At 36.0% G+C, this 22,799-nt stretch overlaps 1 pseudogene; it reads right to left on the minus strand.

Annotated features, from left to right (window-relative positions):
* The window catches only part of LOC145814843 (purple acid phosphatase 8-like), a 64,521-nt pseudogene that overhangs the window by 23,229 nt on the left and 18,493 nt on the right, over positions 1 to 22,799 (minus strand).

Genomic DNA, 22,799 nt, shown 5'->3' on the forward strand with positions numbered 1-22,799 from the left:
GATATGTTCCCATTTCCACTCCGGTATGGGTAAGGGCTACAATAAGCCTGCGGGTCGTTGATGTTCGGTTTTAACTTGTTGGCAATGAAGACATTTCGATACAAAATCAGCAATTTCTTTTTTCATTCCCGGCCACCAGAAATTCAGTTTCAGATCTTGATACATTTTCGTATTCCCTGGATGGATAGAAAATTTTGAATTATGGCCCTCTTGCAGAACTCTTCTTTTCAATTCAGAATCATTCGGTACACACAGTCTTTCTTGAAATTTCAGTACATTATTTTCAAATTTGAAACCCGATCTTGGTTTAGTTTCCTTTTTTTCGATGATCCTCTTCAAGAAGTCATCCAGTTGCTGTTTCTCTTTAATCTCTTCAATCGGTGCTGGTTGAGCAGAAATAACAGCTAAGGTTCCACCTTGTTCTCGCAAAACGATTTCAATTTCAGATTTTTCAAGATCACAAAGCAATTCCTTCTGCCCGGTGAGCAAACAGGCTAAATTTCCAATCGATTTCCGGTTCAGTGCATCGGCAACGGTGTTGGCTTTTCCCGGATGGTACAAAATCTGTAGGTCATAGTCTTTAATCAGTTCTAGCTATCTCCGCTGTCTCATGTTCAGTTCTTTCTGTGTGAAGAAATATTTCAGACTTTTGTGGTCAGTATATACTTCACATGTTACCCCATACAGATAGTGACGCCAGATTTTCAGTGCAAATACTATTGTAGCAAGTTCCAGATCATGGGTCGGGTAGTTCTTTTCATGCGGTCTCAGTTATCGGGAAGCATAAGCAATAACTCTCCCATTCTGCATTAAAACACAACCCAAACCCTTATGAGAAGCATCACTAAATACAGTATAACCATTCATACCTGAAGGTAGGGTAAGAACCGGTGCAGTCACAAGTCGAGTTTTTAATTCTTGGAATGCTGATTCCCTTTGGTCAGTCCAGTCAAATGATATCCCCTTCTGAGTTAACTGAGTCAATAGTAAGGCAATTTTGGAGAAATCTTTGACAAATCTTCTGTAATATCCAGCCAAACCCAAAAAGCTTCGAACTTTTGTCACATTTGTTGGTCAAGGCTAGTTTCTACAGCTTCAATTTTCTGCGGATCAACAGAAATTCCATCTTTGCTAACAACATGCCCCAAAAACATAACATGAACAAGCCAAAATTCACATTTAGACAGTTTAGCATACAGTTTCTGTTCTCTTAGGGTCTGTAGGGCAAGTCTCAGATGATGTTCATGTTCTTCTATACTTTTGGAGTAAATCAGTATGTCATCAATGAATACTACAATAAAGTCATCAAGGTATGGTTTAAAGATTCTGTTCATGAGGTCCATAAATGCAGCAGGTGCATTGGTAACTCCGAAAAGCATAACTAAAAATTTGTAATGTCCATACCTCGTTCGAAAAGCAGTTTTGTCAATGTCTTCTGGTTTAACTTTCAACTGATGGTATCCTGATCTGAGGTCGATCTTAGAGAACACTTGAGCACCCTGTAACTGATCAAATAGGTCATCAATACGTGGCAATGGGTATTTATTTTTCACAGTTACCTTGTTCAGTTCACGGTAGTCAATACACAGTCTCAGTGAGCCGTCTTTCTTTTCACAAATAAAACAAGAGCACCCCATGGTGAAGTGCTAGGCCTGACGAACTTCTTATCCAGCAGTTCTTGCAGTTGCACTTTCAATTCTTTCAGTTCAGTTGGAGCCATTCGGTAAGGAGCTTTAGATACTAGCTGCGTTCCCGGAATCACATCAACGGTAAATTCAATCTCCCTGTCAATCAAATCCCCTGGCAGATTATCTGGAAAAACATTTGGGAATTCTCTGACTATAGGAATACTGTTCACGTTAGCACTATCATCAGTAGATACAGTCAATACAGAACACAGATATCCCTTACACCCCTTTCTAATCAATTTAACAGCTTTCACAGATGAAATCAAATACGGAGAAGGTACTACTCTAACCCCATTAAACACAAATTCGGGTAAACCCGGTGGGCGGAAAACTACTTGTTTCGTTACACAGTCTATGGTAACATGGTATTTTGTTAACCAGTCCATTCCCAATATTACATCAAAATGATCAATGTTCAGGGGCAGTAAGTCAATAAACAAATGTGCATCTCCAACAATAATTTCACAAGCAGGGTACATATATGCACAGGTCATAGATCCCCCAATGGATGATGATACAACTAACAGATAATTCATGGGTTCTAATGGTCTATTCAATTTTCGCGAAAAAGCATGCGACACATATGAATGCGTAGACCCCGAATCAATCAGTACATAAGCATTTTGAGTACAAATAGAGAGAATACCTGACACAACGGTCTCGGTATTCTGTACGTCTCCCGGTACTAGGGCGAACACTCGGCCCTGCCTCATAGGCTCTTTCCTGGTAGCTTTGGGGTTCGGTTTTGGTGCAACAGCTGATGCTGCCACGCTTGGTGCAGCTTTACTATTGGCTTGTGAAGCAGAGGGGCAGTCTTTAACCATGTGGCCCACCTTGCCACACCTATAACAGGCTCCAGATATTTTGTAACTGACCCCTTTGTGCTTCTTGCCACACTCAGAACAGGCTGGTATGAAACCACTCCCTTGGTTGGGGCTAGTTGTTGACCCCGTATTCTGTTTCTTGTTCAATGGGTTATGCTTGCCTTTCTTGAATTTAAAACCCTGCCTTTTACCACGCCATTCAGACGCTGGTGTTCCAGTTTTCAGTGCCTCGATGTTCGATTCAGCCATCAAGGCTCGGTCAAGAACACTTACATAATTCGGTAATTTCAGAACATTTATTCTGTCCAGTATTGCAACATTAAGGCCGCCTTCAAACTTTCTGGCCTTCTTATAATCAGTGTCCACCATGTGTGATGCATAACGGGCAAGTTCAGTAAATTTTGTCTCATATTCAGCAACGGACATTATGCCCTGTCTCAGCTGCTCGAATTCGGTTACTTTTCTGTCCTTAACACACTGAGGGAAGTACTTTTCAAAGAAGGCTCCTTTGAATTGAGCCCAAGTCATCACAGTATTGTCATCACGGATAAGCATCCACCATCTTCTAGCTTCCTCTTGCAGAGTAAATGTGGCCAATAGCACTTTATGTGTTTCGGAGCACGGAAAAACCTCATACAATTTTTCTGTCTCAAGAACCCATGCTTTAACTTTTAACGGTTCGAGGCCTCCCTGAAAGGATGGCGGTTTCATTTTGCTGAACTTATGGGTGAGAGCAATTATGTCCCCATCATTAACATTCACATTCTGCTCCGGCTGTACCGGATGAGGAGGTGAGGGCTGTTGATTCTGTAGTTGGTCCGGTCTTTCAGTTATTAGTTCCATCATTCTTTCTAGTCTTGCCATTCTTGCCTTAGAGGATGAGGATTCAGATTCATTTACAGTTCTCGCATTATCTATTTCACTATAGGCAGTTATAACAGTTATTAACATAGGCAGTCATTTGTTTAAATAGATTAACACAGTAGCATATATTCAGTCATGTCATAGCCACACACTAATCATGCTCATGTAATGCCCTAATCGCTTTTCTAGGACATCCTATAGCTCATTTGGACACATGTGTGTGGTATAACTCGTGGTAAGTATCGCTCTGATACCACTCTGTCACGACCCAAACCCGCCCCTATGGGTTTAGCACCGTAACCGGTCAGTAATCCGAGATTATCGAAGGCCTGCTTAACAGTGATACCGTAAAACAGAGTACAGGGACCTGGCAGAAGCCAATACAGTAAATAAACAATGTCCAATAAGCTGTGACAGTCTGTATGCCAAAAATACTTTTCATACACATATACAAGAACAGTACAGAACAGTATAGAACAGTATGTACATATATACAATCATTCAGTTCAGGGACCTAATCCCTATTAAACAGTACGGTAACAGTCTATACAGTTATACAAAACAGATGCAGCGACAGACGGGGAAATTAAAACACCCCTAAGCCATAACTTGACAGGCTCGGAACCTCGCAGTGAGGCACAGTGGTTGGCTTGACAAAACTGGAGCTTACGCTTCTAGCCACGGTCTGGTGCCTGTACACCTACATATCTATATGAACAGTGAGCTAAAGCCCAGTGAATAACGTAATGCGTAAAGAGGTTAAGAATGAATGTCCTTACAGTAATGAAAACAGTTCATTAAATCAGTATTTTAGTCGTTCAGTCAGTACAGTCATATGTGGTACATCCATTAGCATAACAGTACAGTAAACAGTAGGTCTTAAAAGACCGAACAATAAATGATGGCCATCAATCAGTAAACAGTAGTGGTTCCAACAAGGGAACCAACAGAGATCTCTGTAACAGTAACAGTAAACAGTAGTTGCTAAGAATGCCATAATACAGTTCAGAATATAGGACATACATTCATTCAATTAACAGTATCAGTTCAGAAAGCAGTACAATTCGATTGTTCAGAAGATAATCATTTTGAACATATCTTTACACAGTTGTTACTCATAGAGTTCTGGGCTACAGTAAAGCTAGAGCACGTCCCCAGTCGCCAACCCTACACAGTTACAGATCAAACACACACTAAGCTACACTGTTGGGAAAGATAATAACTTAATCCCTAATTTGCCTCGGTGTGGTTCTACATCTATATCCTCATTAAGATGCCTTAAACTAGGCCTAAGAATGCCTAGGATGGGATGAGGATGCAAAGATGCATTCCGAAAACATTTTCAGAATTTTCAGAAAATAGGGGTCACGCTCGAGCGTAGGTTACTCCGCTCGAGCGGACATGCAGACAAAGGTTTTCGCTCGAGCGTAGACTTACCCGCTCGAGCGTTCTGCAAAACAGTCAAAAGTGCTGGATACGTGAAAATCACGCTCGAATGGGCGCTCGATTGGGCGCTCGACACCCGCTCGAGCATGAGACACAATGTCCAGCTCGAGCGTCAATTATTCCGCTCGAGCGGACATCAAAACAATGCAAAGTACTGGGAGCACGAATTTCACGCTCGAGCGCCAGTCACCCCGCTCGAGCGTGAGTTCAAAATCTGGAATTTCTAGATTTGAACTTCCAAGCTCAAACCAAGTTCAAATGCATTAAAACCAATTCCTTTGGGCCCTTTTCCTGGAAAAAATTTGTAAATACATAGAATAACATGATTCAAAGCTCAATTTATAAAATCAAGGCCCAAAAGGAAGATCAATTCAACTCAATTTGAAACCAATTTTCATGAACATAATTCAAACATAACATGCATGAATTTAAACCATTTCAAAGCTTCAATTTGATGCTCTAGTGAGCCAATTGTTCCCGAAACAAGATGAAATCATGGACTTAAGCTTAATTATGAACATGCATGTGACAATTTGCCATGAAAACAACTTAAAATTCATCAATACAACCATGCATGCATGAATTAAGTTATAATTCAACATGTGAAGCTATTTCATGACTTAATCCACTAAATTTGACATGAATCATGTAAGAACAAGTTCAATTCACAAACAAGAGGGTAATTACACTACCTTAGGTCTTGTATTCAAGGTCTAGGAGCTCAATTATGCACTTAAGCTTTCTATTCCCCTAAGCCTCCAAGCAAAATCAAGATGATAACAAGTTGAACTCACTTCTCTCACTCTCCCTCACTCTCTAGCCGGTTATACACTCAACAAGGCTGATGAAATGTACAAAATAGAATGAAGGCAAGTCTCAAATGTTCCATGTAGTGGGCCACTAAGTGGCATTTTGGTAAATAAGTCTAACTATGCAATTTAACACCATTTAGCCTAATTTAATCATACCAAATCATATTTTAGATAAATACACCATAAAATCATATAAATTCCAATGAACACAAATCGTCAATCAATTTCAGATTCGGCCGCCGATAAGGCCTTCAATTCGCAATTTAAACACAAAGGCATGAACAGATAATCAAACAGTCAACAGATAGACATACAATTAAACAGATATACTTAATCAATTCAGTTCCAGATTTCAGTCAGTCAGTTCAGTACTTCAATCAATTCAGTTACCAATCATAATCAGTCTCAGTTTAGCAGTAATCAGTGGTTAATCGGTAAACAGTGACGAGGGTTGTTACACAATTCATGGTAACTTTTTAATTTTTTAACTAACATATTTATCAAAAACTTATTTTATAAGTAACTGTACCAAACTCTTTTAATAATGATTGAAACATGTCAAAGATGGTTGGTTTTCAAAATATACGTTCTATTTTATTATGGTTATAGATATTTAAATTTAGTCAATTTCAATCTCAACGTATCAAATTTATATTTAAACAAACACCATTTTTTGTTCATAAATGGACAAAAACACCCCATATGTTGTTATACAACTTGAATGGAAATGATGCTCGGGATCAATTAAATATATATGAGATGAGTTGAGATCAAATTGACGTGCATATTTTGAAAACTAAATGTGTATTTAATGTAAGATGAAAAGTTTTGAGGACAGATACCACCTAATTTAAGAAAATAATTTCTCACACAAAGCCATCGCTTATCAATTTTCCTAAGAGCCGAACTCAATTGTGCCTGTTAATGTAAACTCCACCTCCACTCCACCTACTCCACTACACCTACTCTCCACCTACTCCATTACACCTACTCTCCACCCACATCTCTTATATAAAGGAGACCAACCATGTACATAAAACATAACATCAATCAATACACAATTTATTCTATCTCTTTCTATATACATTGAGTTTAACATGGTATCAGAGTTATAAGATTTAGGCCTATATTTCTTTCTCACCAGCGGGCAGTCGGCCAATAACCTTGCCTTCGCTGCCCGCTGAAGTTTTCTACACATACCTCTACTTCTCTTAAAACTAGCAGTATCCCAATCTACTACTCTCTTGTCGAAGTCGTCACCACCTAGATGTGTATCACCAGAAGTAGAAAGTACCTCAAACACTCAGTCACCAACCTCAAGAACTGAAACATCGAAGGACTGAAAGTACCACAGCTTTTGTGACTTTATCATTCAAACATTTTGAAGCATCGTCCGTAAGTTTTCTCCAAAACCTGAGCTGAGATTTTCTCAGCAGCAAACTGCTTGCCCATGACAGGGCCCTCAAGCTTGACATTTCTATTCTCATCACGAACCACAGTGTAGGAGATCTGCCTGGCTCGACCTCCGACATCTTCCTACCAATAAACCTCTTCATTGAAAAGAAAAGTGTTCTCGGAATTCACCACAGCTTGTCGCTTCGCAATCCGCCCGACACCACATTCTGGCATAGGCTCGGTCGCAGCCGATACAAATTCTTTTCCTTATTTCGCAATAAATGATATTTGAACTTGCAACAACTCTGGCAGATCTGCACATCTTGGTGCAACAAAACACACACTGGAAATTGCTTCTTTCAAGTCTAAAGGGCATTCCCTTTGCACTTCAATAATGGGAAGACGAATAGTGATAAGTTCACAAAATAGCTCAATGATCTCCTATGCAGCCATAATTTTCTCTTCTCTGATAATATGCTCAACCCGAATGCGAGCAATAGCTTCTTGACCAGTCTCAAGGAGCTTGGCAATGTCTCGACGCAGTAGAGACTGCTGACAGTAAGGTCGGTTACACCAGTATGAGCAAAAAGGACACTTTTCTCGTTATTCTTTACTCTTTCTCTCTAACCTTTTGTTTGCCTTTTGAAAAATATTCTCCACCAATCTCTCCACTCCCCCCTCACCGAACCATTCTCCCAACCATTCTTATAATTTTTATTTCCTTACAGGGCCGGTGGTGGTAGGTGGGTTATGGAGTGGGGTGTGATCATTTTAAAATACCAACACCAAATCATGTTGTCTCCACCTTTATTTCATATAACCCACCTGAGCATGTCTCTTACGGGTCATTACTTTCTTTTATTTTATATCTTCTTTTCCTGTTTCCAAAAAAAAAAAAAACCAAAAAAAAAACAAAAACAACCCATTCCACATTCATTCCACTTGATTTTTCTGCTTAGTCTTGTGCCATACATGTCATACAGATTTGCACAACAAACTCATTTTTATTCATATCGAGGATCAACCCGAGCATCGTTCTACACCATAAAAAATTCCACCTGATTTTTCTTTTCAGTCTTGTGCCATACATGTCATACAGATTTGCACAACAAACTCGTTTTTATTCATATCAAGGATCAACCCTGAGCACCACTCTACACCAAAAAAAAAAAAAAAAAAAAACACCAACCACAACCCACAGCCACCACAAACACCAACCTTACTTTTTCGCCTCTTCCGCTGCTCTCTTTCTCTTGCCTCCGTCTTGGGCGTCCCTTAACGGCTCTACCTCCATGCTTCCCAGTCCACCGAGCACGTTGCCTCTCCGCTGCTCCTCAAACGCAGCATATGGAGGACCTCTGAATCGGAACATAACAATGGCCTTCCGTTTTAGCTCCTTGTTTTCCGCCTTCAGTGCGCATATCTATGCTCGCGCATCCTTATACATGCGCTGGAGCAGAGCGAGTTGGGTATTTAACTGTTGTACCTCACTTGTCCTATTCTGAAGCCAGTGAGATAAGTTCATGACCGTAGTCATGGTCTCCACACATGACTTCAACATATAATGGTTCGCCTCAATATCAGATTGAGCTGCCATTATTTGCTCAACTGACAACATCAGAAAGTTCAACGGAGCAAAAATAGAGGCGTTTCGTCCAGTGGCGTTTGGTTGCGATTTGAGGGTGACAGAACTGGTTATCTCTATTGTGGACTTGTTTAGGTCTAGAAAAAGGGTGAGCAAACTACGGGAAGAGGAGGCCATATCAGAGGCAGCACAAGCAGGGGGTTACAGAGTAGACGAAAGGGGTTGTAGAGTTCTTCAAGAAGAGGAGGCCATATCAGAGGCAGCACAAGCAGGGGGTTGCAGAGTGGACGAAAGGGGTTGCAGAGTTCGTCGCTTTGGTTTGCTTTCAATCTCTAAACGAGCCTCAACCTCGGTTTAAATAGACAATGCAGAGACGAAGAGGACAAAACATGATCACGTGCATCGCGCGCCGCTCGATGCCACAGTGTCGGGGGTTACTTTTAATGTATTGGGTGCGACTTTTGAGGGCGCAACTTTTGAGGGTACGACTTTTGAGGGCGCGATATATCTATATATGTATATCTTTTGGGCAGCCTATAGACACGACCACACAGTGTCTTCCACAACGGTTCGACATGACCATATAGTGTCTTCTACAACGGTTTGACACGACCTCACAGCGTCTTCTACACTGGTCCGACATGAGCCATACAGTGTCTTCTACACCGGTTTGCCACAACCATACCATGTCTTCTACAGCGGTTCGACACAACCACACAGTGTTTTCTACAAACGGTCTGACACGATCACACAATGTTTTCTACAACGGTCTGACACGACCATACAGTGTCTTCTATCCTATTTTATTTTATTTTTAGTTTATTTTCTTGTTTTGTTACTCTCTCCAAACTCAAGTTGGTTTGTGTCTATCCTCCTTGAGTTTAAGGGAGGCTATTAATGTAAACTCCACATCCACTCCACCTACTCCACTACACCTACTCTCCACCCACATCTTCTACATAAAGGAGACCAACCATGTACATAAAACATGACATTAATCAATCCACAATTTATTCTATCTCTTTCTATATACATTGAGTTTAACAATGCCACAGCATTTCCTCTGTAGTCATGGTTTCCCAAACTATAACCAAAGAATGCATCGAAGAAAATGAAAAATAAGTAAATTGAATAAAACATAAAATCAAAAGAGCATTGTTCTAACCTTAGGCTTAATAATAGGGAGAATTTTTATTGAATGCTTGTGAGCCCACTACGTCATTATCCAATAGTTATTTGTCAAATAGTCATTGTCAATCTCATTTTTAACTTGTAACTCATTTTCTAAACAAAAATAGCTAAGAGTAGTGCTTTATCAGTCACTTAGTTAGTTTCATTTTCACTTTTATAATTCATTTTCTAAATAAAAATAACAGTAGTGCTTCAGAGGCCGACATTTAGCCTAATAATAATTGATATGAAGGATTTTTATTGAATACTACTGTAACCCAATAAGTTAATATCAAATAGATTTTTTCATATGAGTGACTGGGCTTCATGCGCAATATTCAGGCGACGCATGAGGGCAAATCCGGTCTGCTCTAGGGCTCTGCTTTGCATTTTTTGACTCCTCTCGTCAAGACCTTGCTCCTGGTATGCTAAAAACTTGATTTCAAACAACTTGATTTCTTGGCAGTTTTGAATAACACACTGTTTTTGTTCCGAAAACGACCGACGAGGCTCTGATACCACTTGTTGGGGATTGGGGATCCCGCTCAAGACCTTCCAAAAATTATACCAAGCGGAAAAAACACACCCACACTTAAGGAGACACCATATTTAACGTGGTTCGGCCTCACTGCCTACGTCCACAGGAGAGTAGCTGGTTATCCCTACAACAATGAAGATATTACAGAAAGATTACAATAGAGGAGGAGCTCACACCATCCTTACTCACTCACTCACCCGTCTCCCTCTCTTACACCGAGAGAGACCGTCTCTCCGCCTCACATCTCTCACTCTCTTTGGTTTGCTCTATCTCTCTCTCTCTCTCACACAATTAACTCTCCTCTCACCCTCTCTATTTATACACATTAAGATGGAGGTGGAGAGGCTGGCCTTGCACATGGCCAGCTGTTCCTTCACATGGCCAGATCATTTCTTGACATGTTGCAGCTGGCTTCACATGAAGAATAAATCACTATGGGGTGATCTCCAACATGTAGTCCATTATATGTGAGACCCACCATCTTACATTTGTATCTCATTATGTGAAAATTCTTTATACACTACTCATGTCTATAATTTATGCCTCGTTTGTGAACAGGTTATTTTAGTAGTTTTTAATTTTTTATGAAAAGATATATAGAAAAATAGAGAGAGTGCTTTGACAATACAAGGTAACTTTTTAATTTTTTAACTAACATATTTATCAAAAACTTATTTTATAAGTAACTATACCAAACTCTTTCAATAATGATTGAAACATGTCAAAGATGGTTGGTTTTCAAAATATACATTCTATTTTATTATGGTTATAGATATTTAAATTGAGTCAATTTCAATCTCAACTTATCAAATTTGTATTTAATCAAACACCATTTTTCGTTCATAAATGGACAAAAACACCCATATGTCGTTATACAACTTAAATAGAAATGATGCTCGGGATCAATTAAATATAAATGAGATTAGTTGAGATTAAATTGACGTGCATATTTTGAAAATTAAATGTGTATTTAATGTAAGATGAAAAGTTTTGAGGACAGATACCACCTAATTTAAGAAAATAATTTCTCACACAAAGCCATCGCTTATCAATTTTCCTAAGAGCCGAACTCAATTGTGCCTGTTAATGTAAACCCCACCTCCACTACACCTACTCCACCTACTCCACTACACCTACTCCACTCCACCTACTCCACTACACCTACTCTCCACCCACATCTTCTACATAAAGGAGACCAACCATGTACATAAAACATGACATTAATCAATCCACAATTTATTCTATCTCTTTCTATATACATTGAGTTTAACAATGCCACAGCATTTCCTCTGTAGTCATGGTTTCCCAAACTATAACCAAAGCATGCATCGAAGAAAATGAAAAATAAGTAAATTGAATAAAACATAAAATGAAAAGAGCATTGTTTTAACCTTAGGCTTAATAATAGGGAGAATTTTTATTGAATGCTTGTGAGCCCACTACGTCATTATCCAATAGTTATTTGTCAAATAGTCATTGTCAATCTCATTTTTACTTTGTAACTCATTTTCTAAACAAAATGAGCTAAGAGTAGTGCTTTATCAGTCACTTAGTTAGTTTCATTTTCACTTTTATAATTCATTTTCTAAATAAAAATAACAGTAGTGCTTCAGAGGCCGACATTTAGCCTAATAATAATTGATATGAAGGATTTTTATTGAATACTACTGTAACCCAATAAGTTAATATCAAATAGATTTTTTCATATGAGTGACTGGGCTTCACGCGCAATATTCAGGCGACGCATGAGGGCGCATCCGGTCTGCTCTAAGGCTCTGCTTTGCATTTTTTGACTCCTCTCGTCGAGACCTTGCTCCTGGTATGCTAAAAATCTGATTTCAAACAACTTGATTTCTTGGCAGTTTTGAATAACACACTGTTTTTGTTCCGAAAATGACCGACGAGGCTCTGATACCACTTGTTAGGGATTGGGGATCCCGCTCAAGACCTTCCAAAAATTATACCAAGCAGAAAAAACACACCCACACTTAAGGAGACACCATATTTAACGTGGTTCGGCCTCACTGCCTACGTCCACGGGAGAGTAGCTGGTTATCCCTATAACAATGGAGATATTACAGAAAGATTACAATAGAGGAGGAGCTCACACCATCCTTACTCATTCACTCACCCGTCTCCCTCTCTTACACCGAGAGAGACCGTCTCTCCGCCTCACATCTCTCACTCTCTTTGGTTTGCTCTATCTCTCTCTCTCACACACAATTAACTCTCCTCTCACCCTCTCCATTTATACACATTAAGATGGAGGTGGAGAGGCTGGCCTTGCACATGGCCAGCTGTTCCTTCACATGGCCAGCTGCAGCTGGCTTCACATGAAGAAAAAATCACTATGGGGTGATCTCCAACAAGTAGTCCATTATATGTGAGACCCACCATCTTACATTTGTATCTCATTATGTGAAAATTCTTTATACACTATTTATTATTTCAAATTATAATTTTGATCATCTAAAATTTAGTTGTGCAGTGCTTTGTAAAGTAAATTATTAATTAATTTACTTAAATAAATAGCCAATCATTTAATTAATTAATTTGGTGTAAGTGTACGTAGCATGTATTTTCTTGATTACTCATGTCTATAATTTATGCCTCGTTTGTAAACAGGTTATTTTAGTAGTTTTTAATTTTTTATGAAAAGATATATAGAAAAATAGAGAGAGTGCTTTGACAATACAAGGTAACTTTTTAATTTTTTAACTAACATATTTATCAAAAACTTATTTTATAAGTAACTATACCAAACTCTTTCAATAATGATTGAAACATGTCAAAGATGGTTGGTTTTCAAAATATACATTCTATTTTATTATGGTTATAGATATTTAAATTGAGTCAATTTCAATCTCAACTTATCAAATCTGTATTTAATCAAACACCATTTTTTGTTCATAAATGGACAAAACACCCATATGTCGTTATACAACTTAAATAGAAATGATGCTCGGGATCAATTAAATATAAATGAGATTAGTTGAGATTAAATTGACGTGCATATTTTGAAAATTAAATGTGTATTTAATGTAAGATGAAAAGTTTTGAGGACAGATACCACCTAATTTAAGAAAATAATTTCTCACACAAAGCCATCGCTTATCAATTTTCCTAAGAGCCGAACTCAATTGTGCCTATTAATGTAAACCCCACCTCCACTACACCTACTCCACTACACCTACTCTCCACCTACTCCACTACACCTACTCTCCACCCACATCTCCTATATAAAGGAGACCAACCATGTACATAAAACATAACATCAATCAATACACAATTTATTCCATCTCTTCATTGAGAAGAACGTGTTCTTGGAATTCACCACAGCTTGTCGCTTCGCAATCCACCCGACACCACATTCTGGCATAGGCTCGGTCGCAGCTGATATAAATTCATTTTCGTATTTCGCAACAAATGATATTTGAACTTGCAACAACTCTGGCAGATCCGCACATCTTGGTGCAGCAAAACACACACTGGAAATTGTTTCTTTCAAGTCTAAAGGGCATTCTCTTTGTACTTCAATAATGGGAAGACGGACAGTGATAAGTTCACAAAATAGCTCAATGATCTCCTATGAAGCCATCATTTTCTCTTCTCTGATAATATGCTTTACCCAAATGCGAGCAGTAACTTCTTGACCAGTCTCGAGGAGCTTGGCAATGTCTCGGTGCAATGGAGACCCCCGACAGTGAGGTTGGTTACACCAGCAAGAGCAAAAAGGGCACTTTTCTCGTTATTCTTTACTTTCTCTCTCTAACCTTTTGTTTGCTTTTTGAAAAATATTCTCCACCAATCTCTCCACTCCCCCCTCACCGAACCATTCTCCCAGCCATTCTTATAATTTTTATTTCCTTACAGGGCCGGTGGTGGTGGGTGGGTTATGGAGTGGGGTGTGATCATTTTAAAATACCAAAACCAAATCATGTTGTCTCCACCTTTATTTCATATAACCCACCTGGGCATGTCTCTTACGGGTCATTACTTTCTTTTTTTTTATATCTTCTTTTCCCATTTCCAAAAAAAAAACCAAAAAAAAAAAACAAAAACAACCCATTCCACATTCATTCCACCTTATTTTTCTGCTCAGTTTTGTGCCATACATGTCATACAGATTTGCATAACAAACTCGTTTTTATTTATATCGAGGATCAACCCCGAGCACCGCTCTACACCACAAAAAATTCCACCTGATTTTTCTGCTCAGTCTTGTGCCATACATGTCATACAGATTTGCACAACAAACTCGTTTTTATTCATATCGAGGATCAACCCCAAGCACTGTTCTACACCAAAAAAAAAAAAAAAAATCACCAACCACAACCCACAACCACCACAAACACCGACCTTACTCTTTCGCTTCTTCCACTGCTCTCTTCCTCTTGCCTCCGTCTTGGGCGTCCCTTAACGGCTCTTTCTCCATGCTTCCCAGTCCACCGAGCACGTTGCCTCCCTGCTGCTCCTCAAACGCAGCATATGGTGGACCTTTGAATCGGAACATAACAGTGGCCTTCCATTTTAGTTCCTTGTTTTCCGCCTTCAGTGCGCATATCTCTGCTCACGCATCCTTATACATGCGCTGGAGTAGAGCGAGTTGGGCATTTAACTGTTGTACCTCACTTGTCCTATTATAAAGCCAGTGAGACAAGTTCATGACCGCAGTCATGGTCTCTACACATGACTTCAACGTATAATGGTTGGCCTCAATATTAGATTGAGCTGTCATTATTTGCTCAACTGACAGCATCGGAAAGTTCAACAGAGCAAAAACAAAGGTGCTTGGTACAGGGGCATTTGGTTGCGATTCAAGGGCGACAGAAACTGGTTATCTCTATTGTGGACTCGTTTAGGTCTGGAAAAAGGGTGAGCAAACTACAGGAAGATAAGGCCATATCAGATGCAGCACAAGCAGGGGGTTACAGAGTAGACGAAAGGGGTTTTAGAGTTCTTCAGAAAGAGGAGGCCATATCAGAGGCAACACAAGCAAGGGGTTGCAGAGTGGACGAAAGGGGTTGCAGAGTTCGTCACTTTGGTTTGCTTTCAATCTCTAAACCAACCTCAACCTCGGTTTAAATAGACAATGTAGAGACGAAGAGGACAAAACAGGATCACACGCATCGGGCGCCGCTCGTTGCCACAGTGTTGGGCGCGACTTTTAAGGGCGCAACTTTTGAGGGTACGACTTTTGTGGGCACGATATATCTATATATGTATATCTTTTGGGCAGCCTATAGATACGACCACACAGTGTCTTCCACAACGGTTTGACACGACCATACAATGTCTTCTACAGCGGTTCGACATGACCTTACTGTGTCTTCTACACCAGTCCGACACGAGCCATACAGTGTTTTCTACACGGGTCTGCCCCAACCATACCATGTCTTCTACAGTGATTCGACACGACCGCACAGTGTCTTCTACAAACGGTCTGACACAACCACACAGTGTTTTCTACAACGGTCTGACACGACCATATAGTGTCTCCTATCTTATTTTATTTTATTTTTAGTTTATTTTCCTGTTTGGTTACTCTCTCCAAACTCAAGTTGGTTTGTGCCTGTCCTTCTTGAGTTTGAGGGGGGCTGTTAATGTAAACCCCACCTCCACTACACCTACTCCACCTACTCCAATACACCTACTCTTCTCCTACTCCAATCCACCTACTCCACCTACTCCACTACACCTACTCTCCACCCACATCTCCTATATAAAGGAGACCAACCATGTACATAAAACATAACATCAATCAATACACAATTTATTCTATCTCTTTCTATATACATTGAGTTTAACAGTGCCAAAGCATTTCTTCTGTAGTCATGGTTTCCCAAAACTAGAACCAAAGCATGCATCAAAGAAGATGAAAAATAAGTAAATTGAATAAAACATAAAATGAAAAGAGCATTGTTCTAACCTTAGGCTTAATAATAAGGAGAATTTTTATTGAATACTTGTGAGCCCACTATGTCATTATCCAATAGTTATTTGTCAAATAGTCATTGTCAATCTCATTTTTATTTTGTAACTCATTTTCTAAACAAAAAGAGCTAAGAGTAGTGCTTTATCAGTCACTTAGTTAGCTTCATTTTCACTTTTATAATTCATTTTTTAAATAAAAATAACAGTAGTGCTTCAGAGGCCGACATTTAGCCTAATAATAATTGATATGAAGGATTTTTATTGAATACTACTGTAACCCAATAAGTTAATATCAAATAGATTTTTTCATATGAGTGACTTTCAACCTCATTTTTAGTATGAAAGTCATTTTACTACTATATAAGTATATATATTTTTAATTTATTATTGATGAAACATGGAAGAAATAGATGAAGAAGAAAAAGAAGATAAAAAGGAACATAGCACTATACCGTGGCTTTTGAAGCCTTCTAGCAGTGTAGACTTTGGCAATTGGATCCACAAAGCCAGGATCTTTAGAGCTAGTTATTCCATTATTATAAAAATTGTCACCTGTTGATATTACAAAGTCTACGTGTAACTTCTCTCCGGTCACTCCCATCATGTCATATATACGCATCAATTAGTCATATATTTATAATAAAAAAAATTAAAAAAAAAAAGTCTAAAATTGGTTGAATAATATTATAACTGTATATGTAGAAATTGGCTTGCTTCATGTATAAAACTTTGAAGCCAATTATTACAGCGTTGTGATCATGAAAGCATAGACCCCAACACACCATCCACACAAAAATCATTGACATGCAAGTTTCAATTAAACTTGCCATGGTGAGTGATTGCTAAGCTCAATCTAGCTAGTATGTGTGTTTTTGTGGACAAGAGATAGAGAGAGATTGATTTTGCTCTTTTGCGGCTTGAACGGGTTTGTATACAATTGTGGAGGCAAGCCAGCAATGCTAGAGACACAGAATTTATATATAAAAAAATATTTAAAATATTAAATGTATGGCTCGATTTCATTCAAGATGTGGGTCTATTATACAATACTTGAATCTGAATCACACATTATTTTACTGAGTATATTTCAATATATGAATTTTATACATATACATTTTTACTAGGTGCGAGAACACCAAGTCATATAAACTCAAAAATTATACCCAAAAAAGTAAATTCTTATAAAATGATGTAGCAATATGTATTTATTTATTTTAAATGAAAAGACTCGATAAAAATAGTTTATTATTGGAAAAACTACACCTAAGTGGCATCAGGAAAAAAAATTATAAAAATGTGACAAATATTATAAAAACCAATAATTAAAACTATAAACCTTTTTATTAATGTTTAATAATTTTTCAAAATTTGCCCTGAAGAGTATGATTTTACAAATGTCACTACTGTATGGATTTTTTTTTGTATAATATTTTTCTTTATAAATTAATTTTTCTCTAATAAATGCATAGAGTAATATATATATATATATATATATATATATATATATATATTCAGAGAAGTCCATCCTTCCTTACAACAAAATATATATATATATATATATATATTGTACAAAAACACCATAAAAATGATGTAATAATGTAATTTTTACAAATAAAAATCTCTATGAATGTTTTGTTATAAAATAAAAAATCTAAATTAAGTTGTAGAAAGATTTTGTGTGAATTTCTTTTATTACATGTCATTACTTCAAAAAGATCTTTTAAGAGTATATATTAAGTGAAAAAATTAATAATGTAAAATACATAAATAATTTTTTTTAATCAAATTTTCTTATTATTAAACACCAAAGTATTGGATTTAAAGTAATAAATACATGTAGAGCTTATACTTTTATATGTAGTGGTAACAAAATTAAATAAAAAAAAATTCGTATTTTTCATATCATGGCACTTACAATTATGTCAATTGGATCAAATCCAATACAATAATAAATGTCAATAGATAACATGAATCCATTGTATATCAGTGCTCATAGAGTATTTTCAAGTTCAGGAAGAAGCCTGTTGACAAGTTCAGGAGTGTCACTATCTTCCATTTTGGCCTTGATTCCTTCAGTTCCATTTCTAAATCCTAAGCAACACATATACATGCAATCTTAATTTGAATTTACAATATATGAATAACAATCATGCAATTTGTTGGGGTTGATCATAATTTTTTAAATTTGAAAAGTAATGTCAGTATTTTTCATGTACTTACACTTTATAAGATAAAAAAAATTAAATAAATTGAGAAATTAATTATTGAAAATTGAAGAATAAATATTTTTGACTTCTTAATTTGTCATGAGTTCAATTAAATTTACTGTTATAGTAAAATAAGTTAATGTAACTATGACAAAACTATAAATTTTATAGAATTTTTTTTTTTAAAATTTAAAGGAAAGTCAATTTAATTTGCCATAATAAAAAGATGGAACAGTGAAAAGTAATAAAAAGGTACCTCCAATAGATTTGCAGTGTAAACTTTTGGAGATGTCACGGCTCACCAATCATAAATATGGTTATCGGCATTACTAAAGTACATTTCAACAAACGGGCTAGTATCTAGGGATGGCAATGGATAACCTACCCTGTGGGTATCCATGGAGACCCAACCCAAATACATGGGTTTTCCCCTCTTTTTCTTATCCATTGGGTAGGGTAGGTGATATTCTTTAAATATCCACAGGGGATGGGTTGGAGATGGGTACCCACTAATTTCCCCATATGTTTTTTTTTTTTTTTTTTTTTTTTTTTTTTTTTAAGATTCACAACTAAAACTAAATATTCATTCAATCTTTTTTCTTTTTTTATTTATTTATTTTTTCAGGTTCACAACCATTTTTTTTTTTTTTTTTTTTTTTTTTTTTTTTTTAAGCTCCACAACCAAAGCTAAATATACCTCCAATCTTTTTTTTTTTTTATTTTTAAGGTTCACAACCATTTTTTTTTTTAATTTTTAAGATTCACAACCAAAGCTAAATATACATTTAATCTTTTTTCTTTTTTTAAATTTTTTTTAAGGTTCACAACCAATTTTTTTTTTTTTTTTTTTTTTTTTTTTTTTTTTTTTTTTTTAAGATTCACAACCAAAGCTAAATATACATTTAATTTTTTTTTTCTTTTTTTTTTAAATTTTTTTTTATGGTTCACAACCATTTTTTTTTTTTTTTAAGATTCACGACCAAAGCTATACATTCAATCTTATTTTATTTTATTTGGCTCAACAATAAAATCAAATACACATTAATTAACATTGTCACATTATTCTTGTCAAATTTTATGCATATCTAGAATTTTTTAAATTTATTTAAAAAAAATTAAGGACACTGTCTAGTGTAGGTTTCGGTTTGCTTTTCTATGTTATTTTATTTTGTTGTGTATTGTAATTTTCAGAATGGTTTGCTTGTTCTGAAATTTCAATTAACGAGTATGAATCTATTTGTTTTATGTTATCACACAATTTATACAACATATACATATGAATGTATTTGAAAATAAGGAAATTGTAGAGAATCAAAACAAGCATGAGTTGTGATTGGTTAGAAATGATGGGTACATAGATTTATTTGCTAGAAAAACAAAAAGGGGATACAAAGTCATACTAAATAATTTTTTTTAAATTAAAAGAATTTTTCTTAGTTATGAACAGATTTAACTGAAATCAGCTTGTTTCCCAATGTTATGCTTCATTTATTTAGATAGAAAATATTTTTTAATGAAAAATATTTTTTATAAAAAAAATTCAAAATATATTTTTTTATATTTGGTGGTGGTGGTGATGGAACGAAGGTGAAAGTAGAAATTGTTACATAGTGGTGGGGTGATGGCGGCAGTGATGATGGTAGTGGCTATGGTGATGGTAGTGTGACAGTGAAAGTGAGAATAGTGGTGATGGTGTTGTGAAATTAGTAAAATTTAATTGAAAAAACATTTTTTGTTTTTTAAAAGTAACAAACAACAAAATTCGTGGGGGACTAAAGGAAGAAGATGGAGGATGGATTGGGTGTGGTAATGCATAGATATCTTAAAATGAGTGGTTCAGATTTGTTAAAGGTATAATTAGATTTTGGATAAATTAAAATGAATTATTCAAATTTGCTAAGAGAAAGATGGTTTAATGTCTAAATTGTCCGTGGCTAACAATTCCTTGTTTATGCCCTAATACAATTTAATATGAGTCTTATAACACTTTCTTCAAACAAACTTTTTGATTGTCTCAAAATTATATATTTGATTATTATAAAACAAACTTTTTAATTAATTAATTAATTAATGTGTATTTGATTTTGTTGTTGAACCAAATAAAATAAAATAAGATTGAATGTATATTTAGCTTTTGTTGTGAACCTCAAAAAAATAAAAAATAAATAAATAAATAAATAAATAAGTTGTTAACATTAAATATATTAAAAAAGAAAGAAAAAAGATTGAAGGTATATTTAGCTAAAACCTTTATAAAAAAAAAGACAAAAGAAAAATAAAAAGGTTGTTAACATTAAATATATTAAAAAAGAAAGAAAAAAGATTGAAGATATATTTAACTTTTGTTGTGAACCTTTAAAAAAAAAAAAAAAATGTTAACATTAAATATATTAAAAAAGAAAGAAAAAAGATTGAAGGTATATTTAACTTTTGTTGTGAACCTTAAAAAAATAAATAAATAAAAATTGTTAACATTAAATATATTAAAAAAGAAAGAAAAAAGATTGAAGGTATATTTAACTTTTGTTGTGAACCTTAAAAATAAAATAAAATAAAATTAAAAAAAAAAATTGTTAACATTAAATATATTTAAAAAGAAAGAAAAAAGATTGAAGGTATATTTAGTTTTTATTGTGAACCTTAAAAAAAAAAAAAAAAAAAAAAAAAAAAGAAAGTGGTTGTTAACATTAAATATAAAAAATAAAAATGGGGATTAAAGTGGGTTGGGGAAAATCCATACCCATTAAAAAATGGGGAGGGTGGTACCCATGGAGAATGGGGAATGGGGAATGGGGAAAATTTATTATAGGGGAATGGGGATGGGGAATTAATATCCACCCCATTGCCCCCCATTGCCATTCCTACTAGTATCTACAAAGAATTATTCCGCTAATTCTAGAAAGAAAGAAAAAACTAAAATTAAGAGTTAATTAATTTTCTTTTGATTAGTAATGTAAATTAATTAATTAATTAAATGAATGAAGCAAAGCCATCTGCTATCAATTTGCCTAGGGAGAGGCTTCAATTGTGCTTCTGTATCACCCCTGTAATCATGATTGTCCAACACTGCATGTCCCATGGATGATATAGGTTATAAATGTTGGAACAATCTTCTCTATAAACTAAATAATTTGAAACAAATCAAATAAATAAAAATAACTTACGTACCGAATTTATTTTATTGAACCGAATAAATAATTAAAAGATCAAATCAAGTGTGTGACACTCTATCCTTAAGACAGATTAGTCCCGCTACGGTGCTTACGGAAAAATGGCGTTTATCTTCCAGGATATAATGATCTTCACAAATTGTAGTAGCACTCTAAACAATTTGTACGGCGAACAAAAACCTTGTGTTCTATACTCTTTTTAATTTTTTCCTAAAATAATATAAAGAATAATTTATGCAAATGAGCAAAATGGGACAGTAAGAAAAATGAATTTTCAGACTGTTTTTTGATGCAAAAGACTATTGAAATGACTGGTATTTATAAGCATACAGATATCTCCAAACAGGTGCTGTCTAGAACCGAACAGGTCTGAAACTGTTTGAACAGATATAATTCAAAATTCAAACAGATAACTGCTTCCAACTGCAACAGATCTGCTGGCAGTTTTGGACAGATAACTGCCCAGCAGTTTGGATCTGTCCAGGTAGTTTAAAACCTGTAAACAGTTTGAATTAAATCTGTTGTGGATTGGAAAAGGCACATTTATGAACAAAAAATTTAAATTCAAATTTGGAATTAATTTCCCGCAATAATTTTTTAAAAAATTCAAATGAATTTTGTCCAAAAAATTAATATTATGACCGACCTGACCCACACCCGTGTCCGGCACGGCTCAGCTCGGCCGGCCGATCGGACGGACGGCAGCGGCGTGCACGCGTGTGGTGGTTTGGGCTAAGGTTTACTTTGTACATAACTCCTCCCTTCTACAAACTTGGGGTGCCCCTTAGGGCCCAACCCATGTATTGTCACCTGGAACTTATATACACACATAAGTTTTCTTAAGTTTCTAATGTGAGATAACCATTTCAAGAAAACCCTTTACTTCTTTAAATGTCCATTCCACAAACCTGAAAATGACGTTAAGTTCCCATTCACTCATAAATAGTTTTGACGAACTGTCTTCACCGTGTGACTTGCTACGCAGCAAAGAACATGTCACCTCTTCGAACCCACCTCAAAAGACGTGTGTGGACCCCACTCAATTTTGGGCTCAAAGTCAGCCCAAAATAAGCCTATATAAAACTAATTTTCCAATAATCCCCTATGTGAATCGAATTTGACGGAGAGAAAATGCAACAACATGATCTAGTTACAGAGAGTACAGA

The sequence above is a fragment of the Camellia sinensis genome, unplaced genomic scaffold, assembly GCF_055761805.1.
Source record: "Camellia sinensis isolate YWXY unplaced genomic scaffold, ASM5576180v1 Unanchor13, whole genome shotgun sequence".
Classification (NCBI taxonomy): domain Eukaryota; kingdom Viridiplantae; phylum Streptophyta; class Magnoliopsida; order Ericales; family Theaceae; genus Camellia; species Camellia sinensis.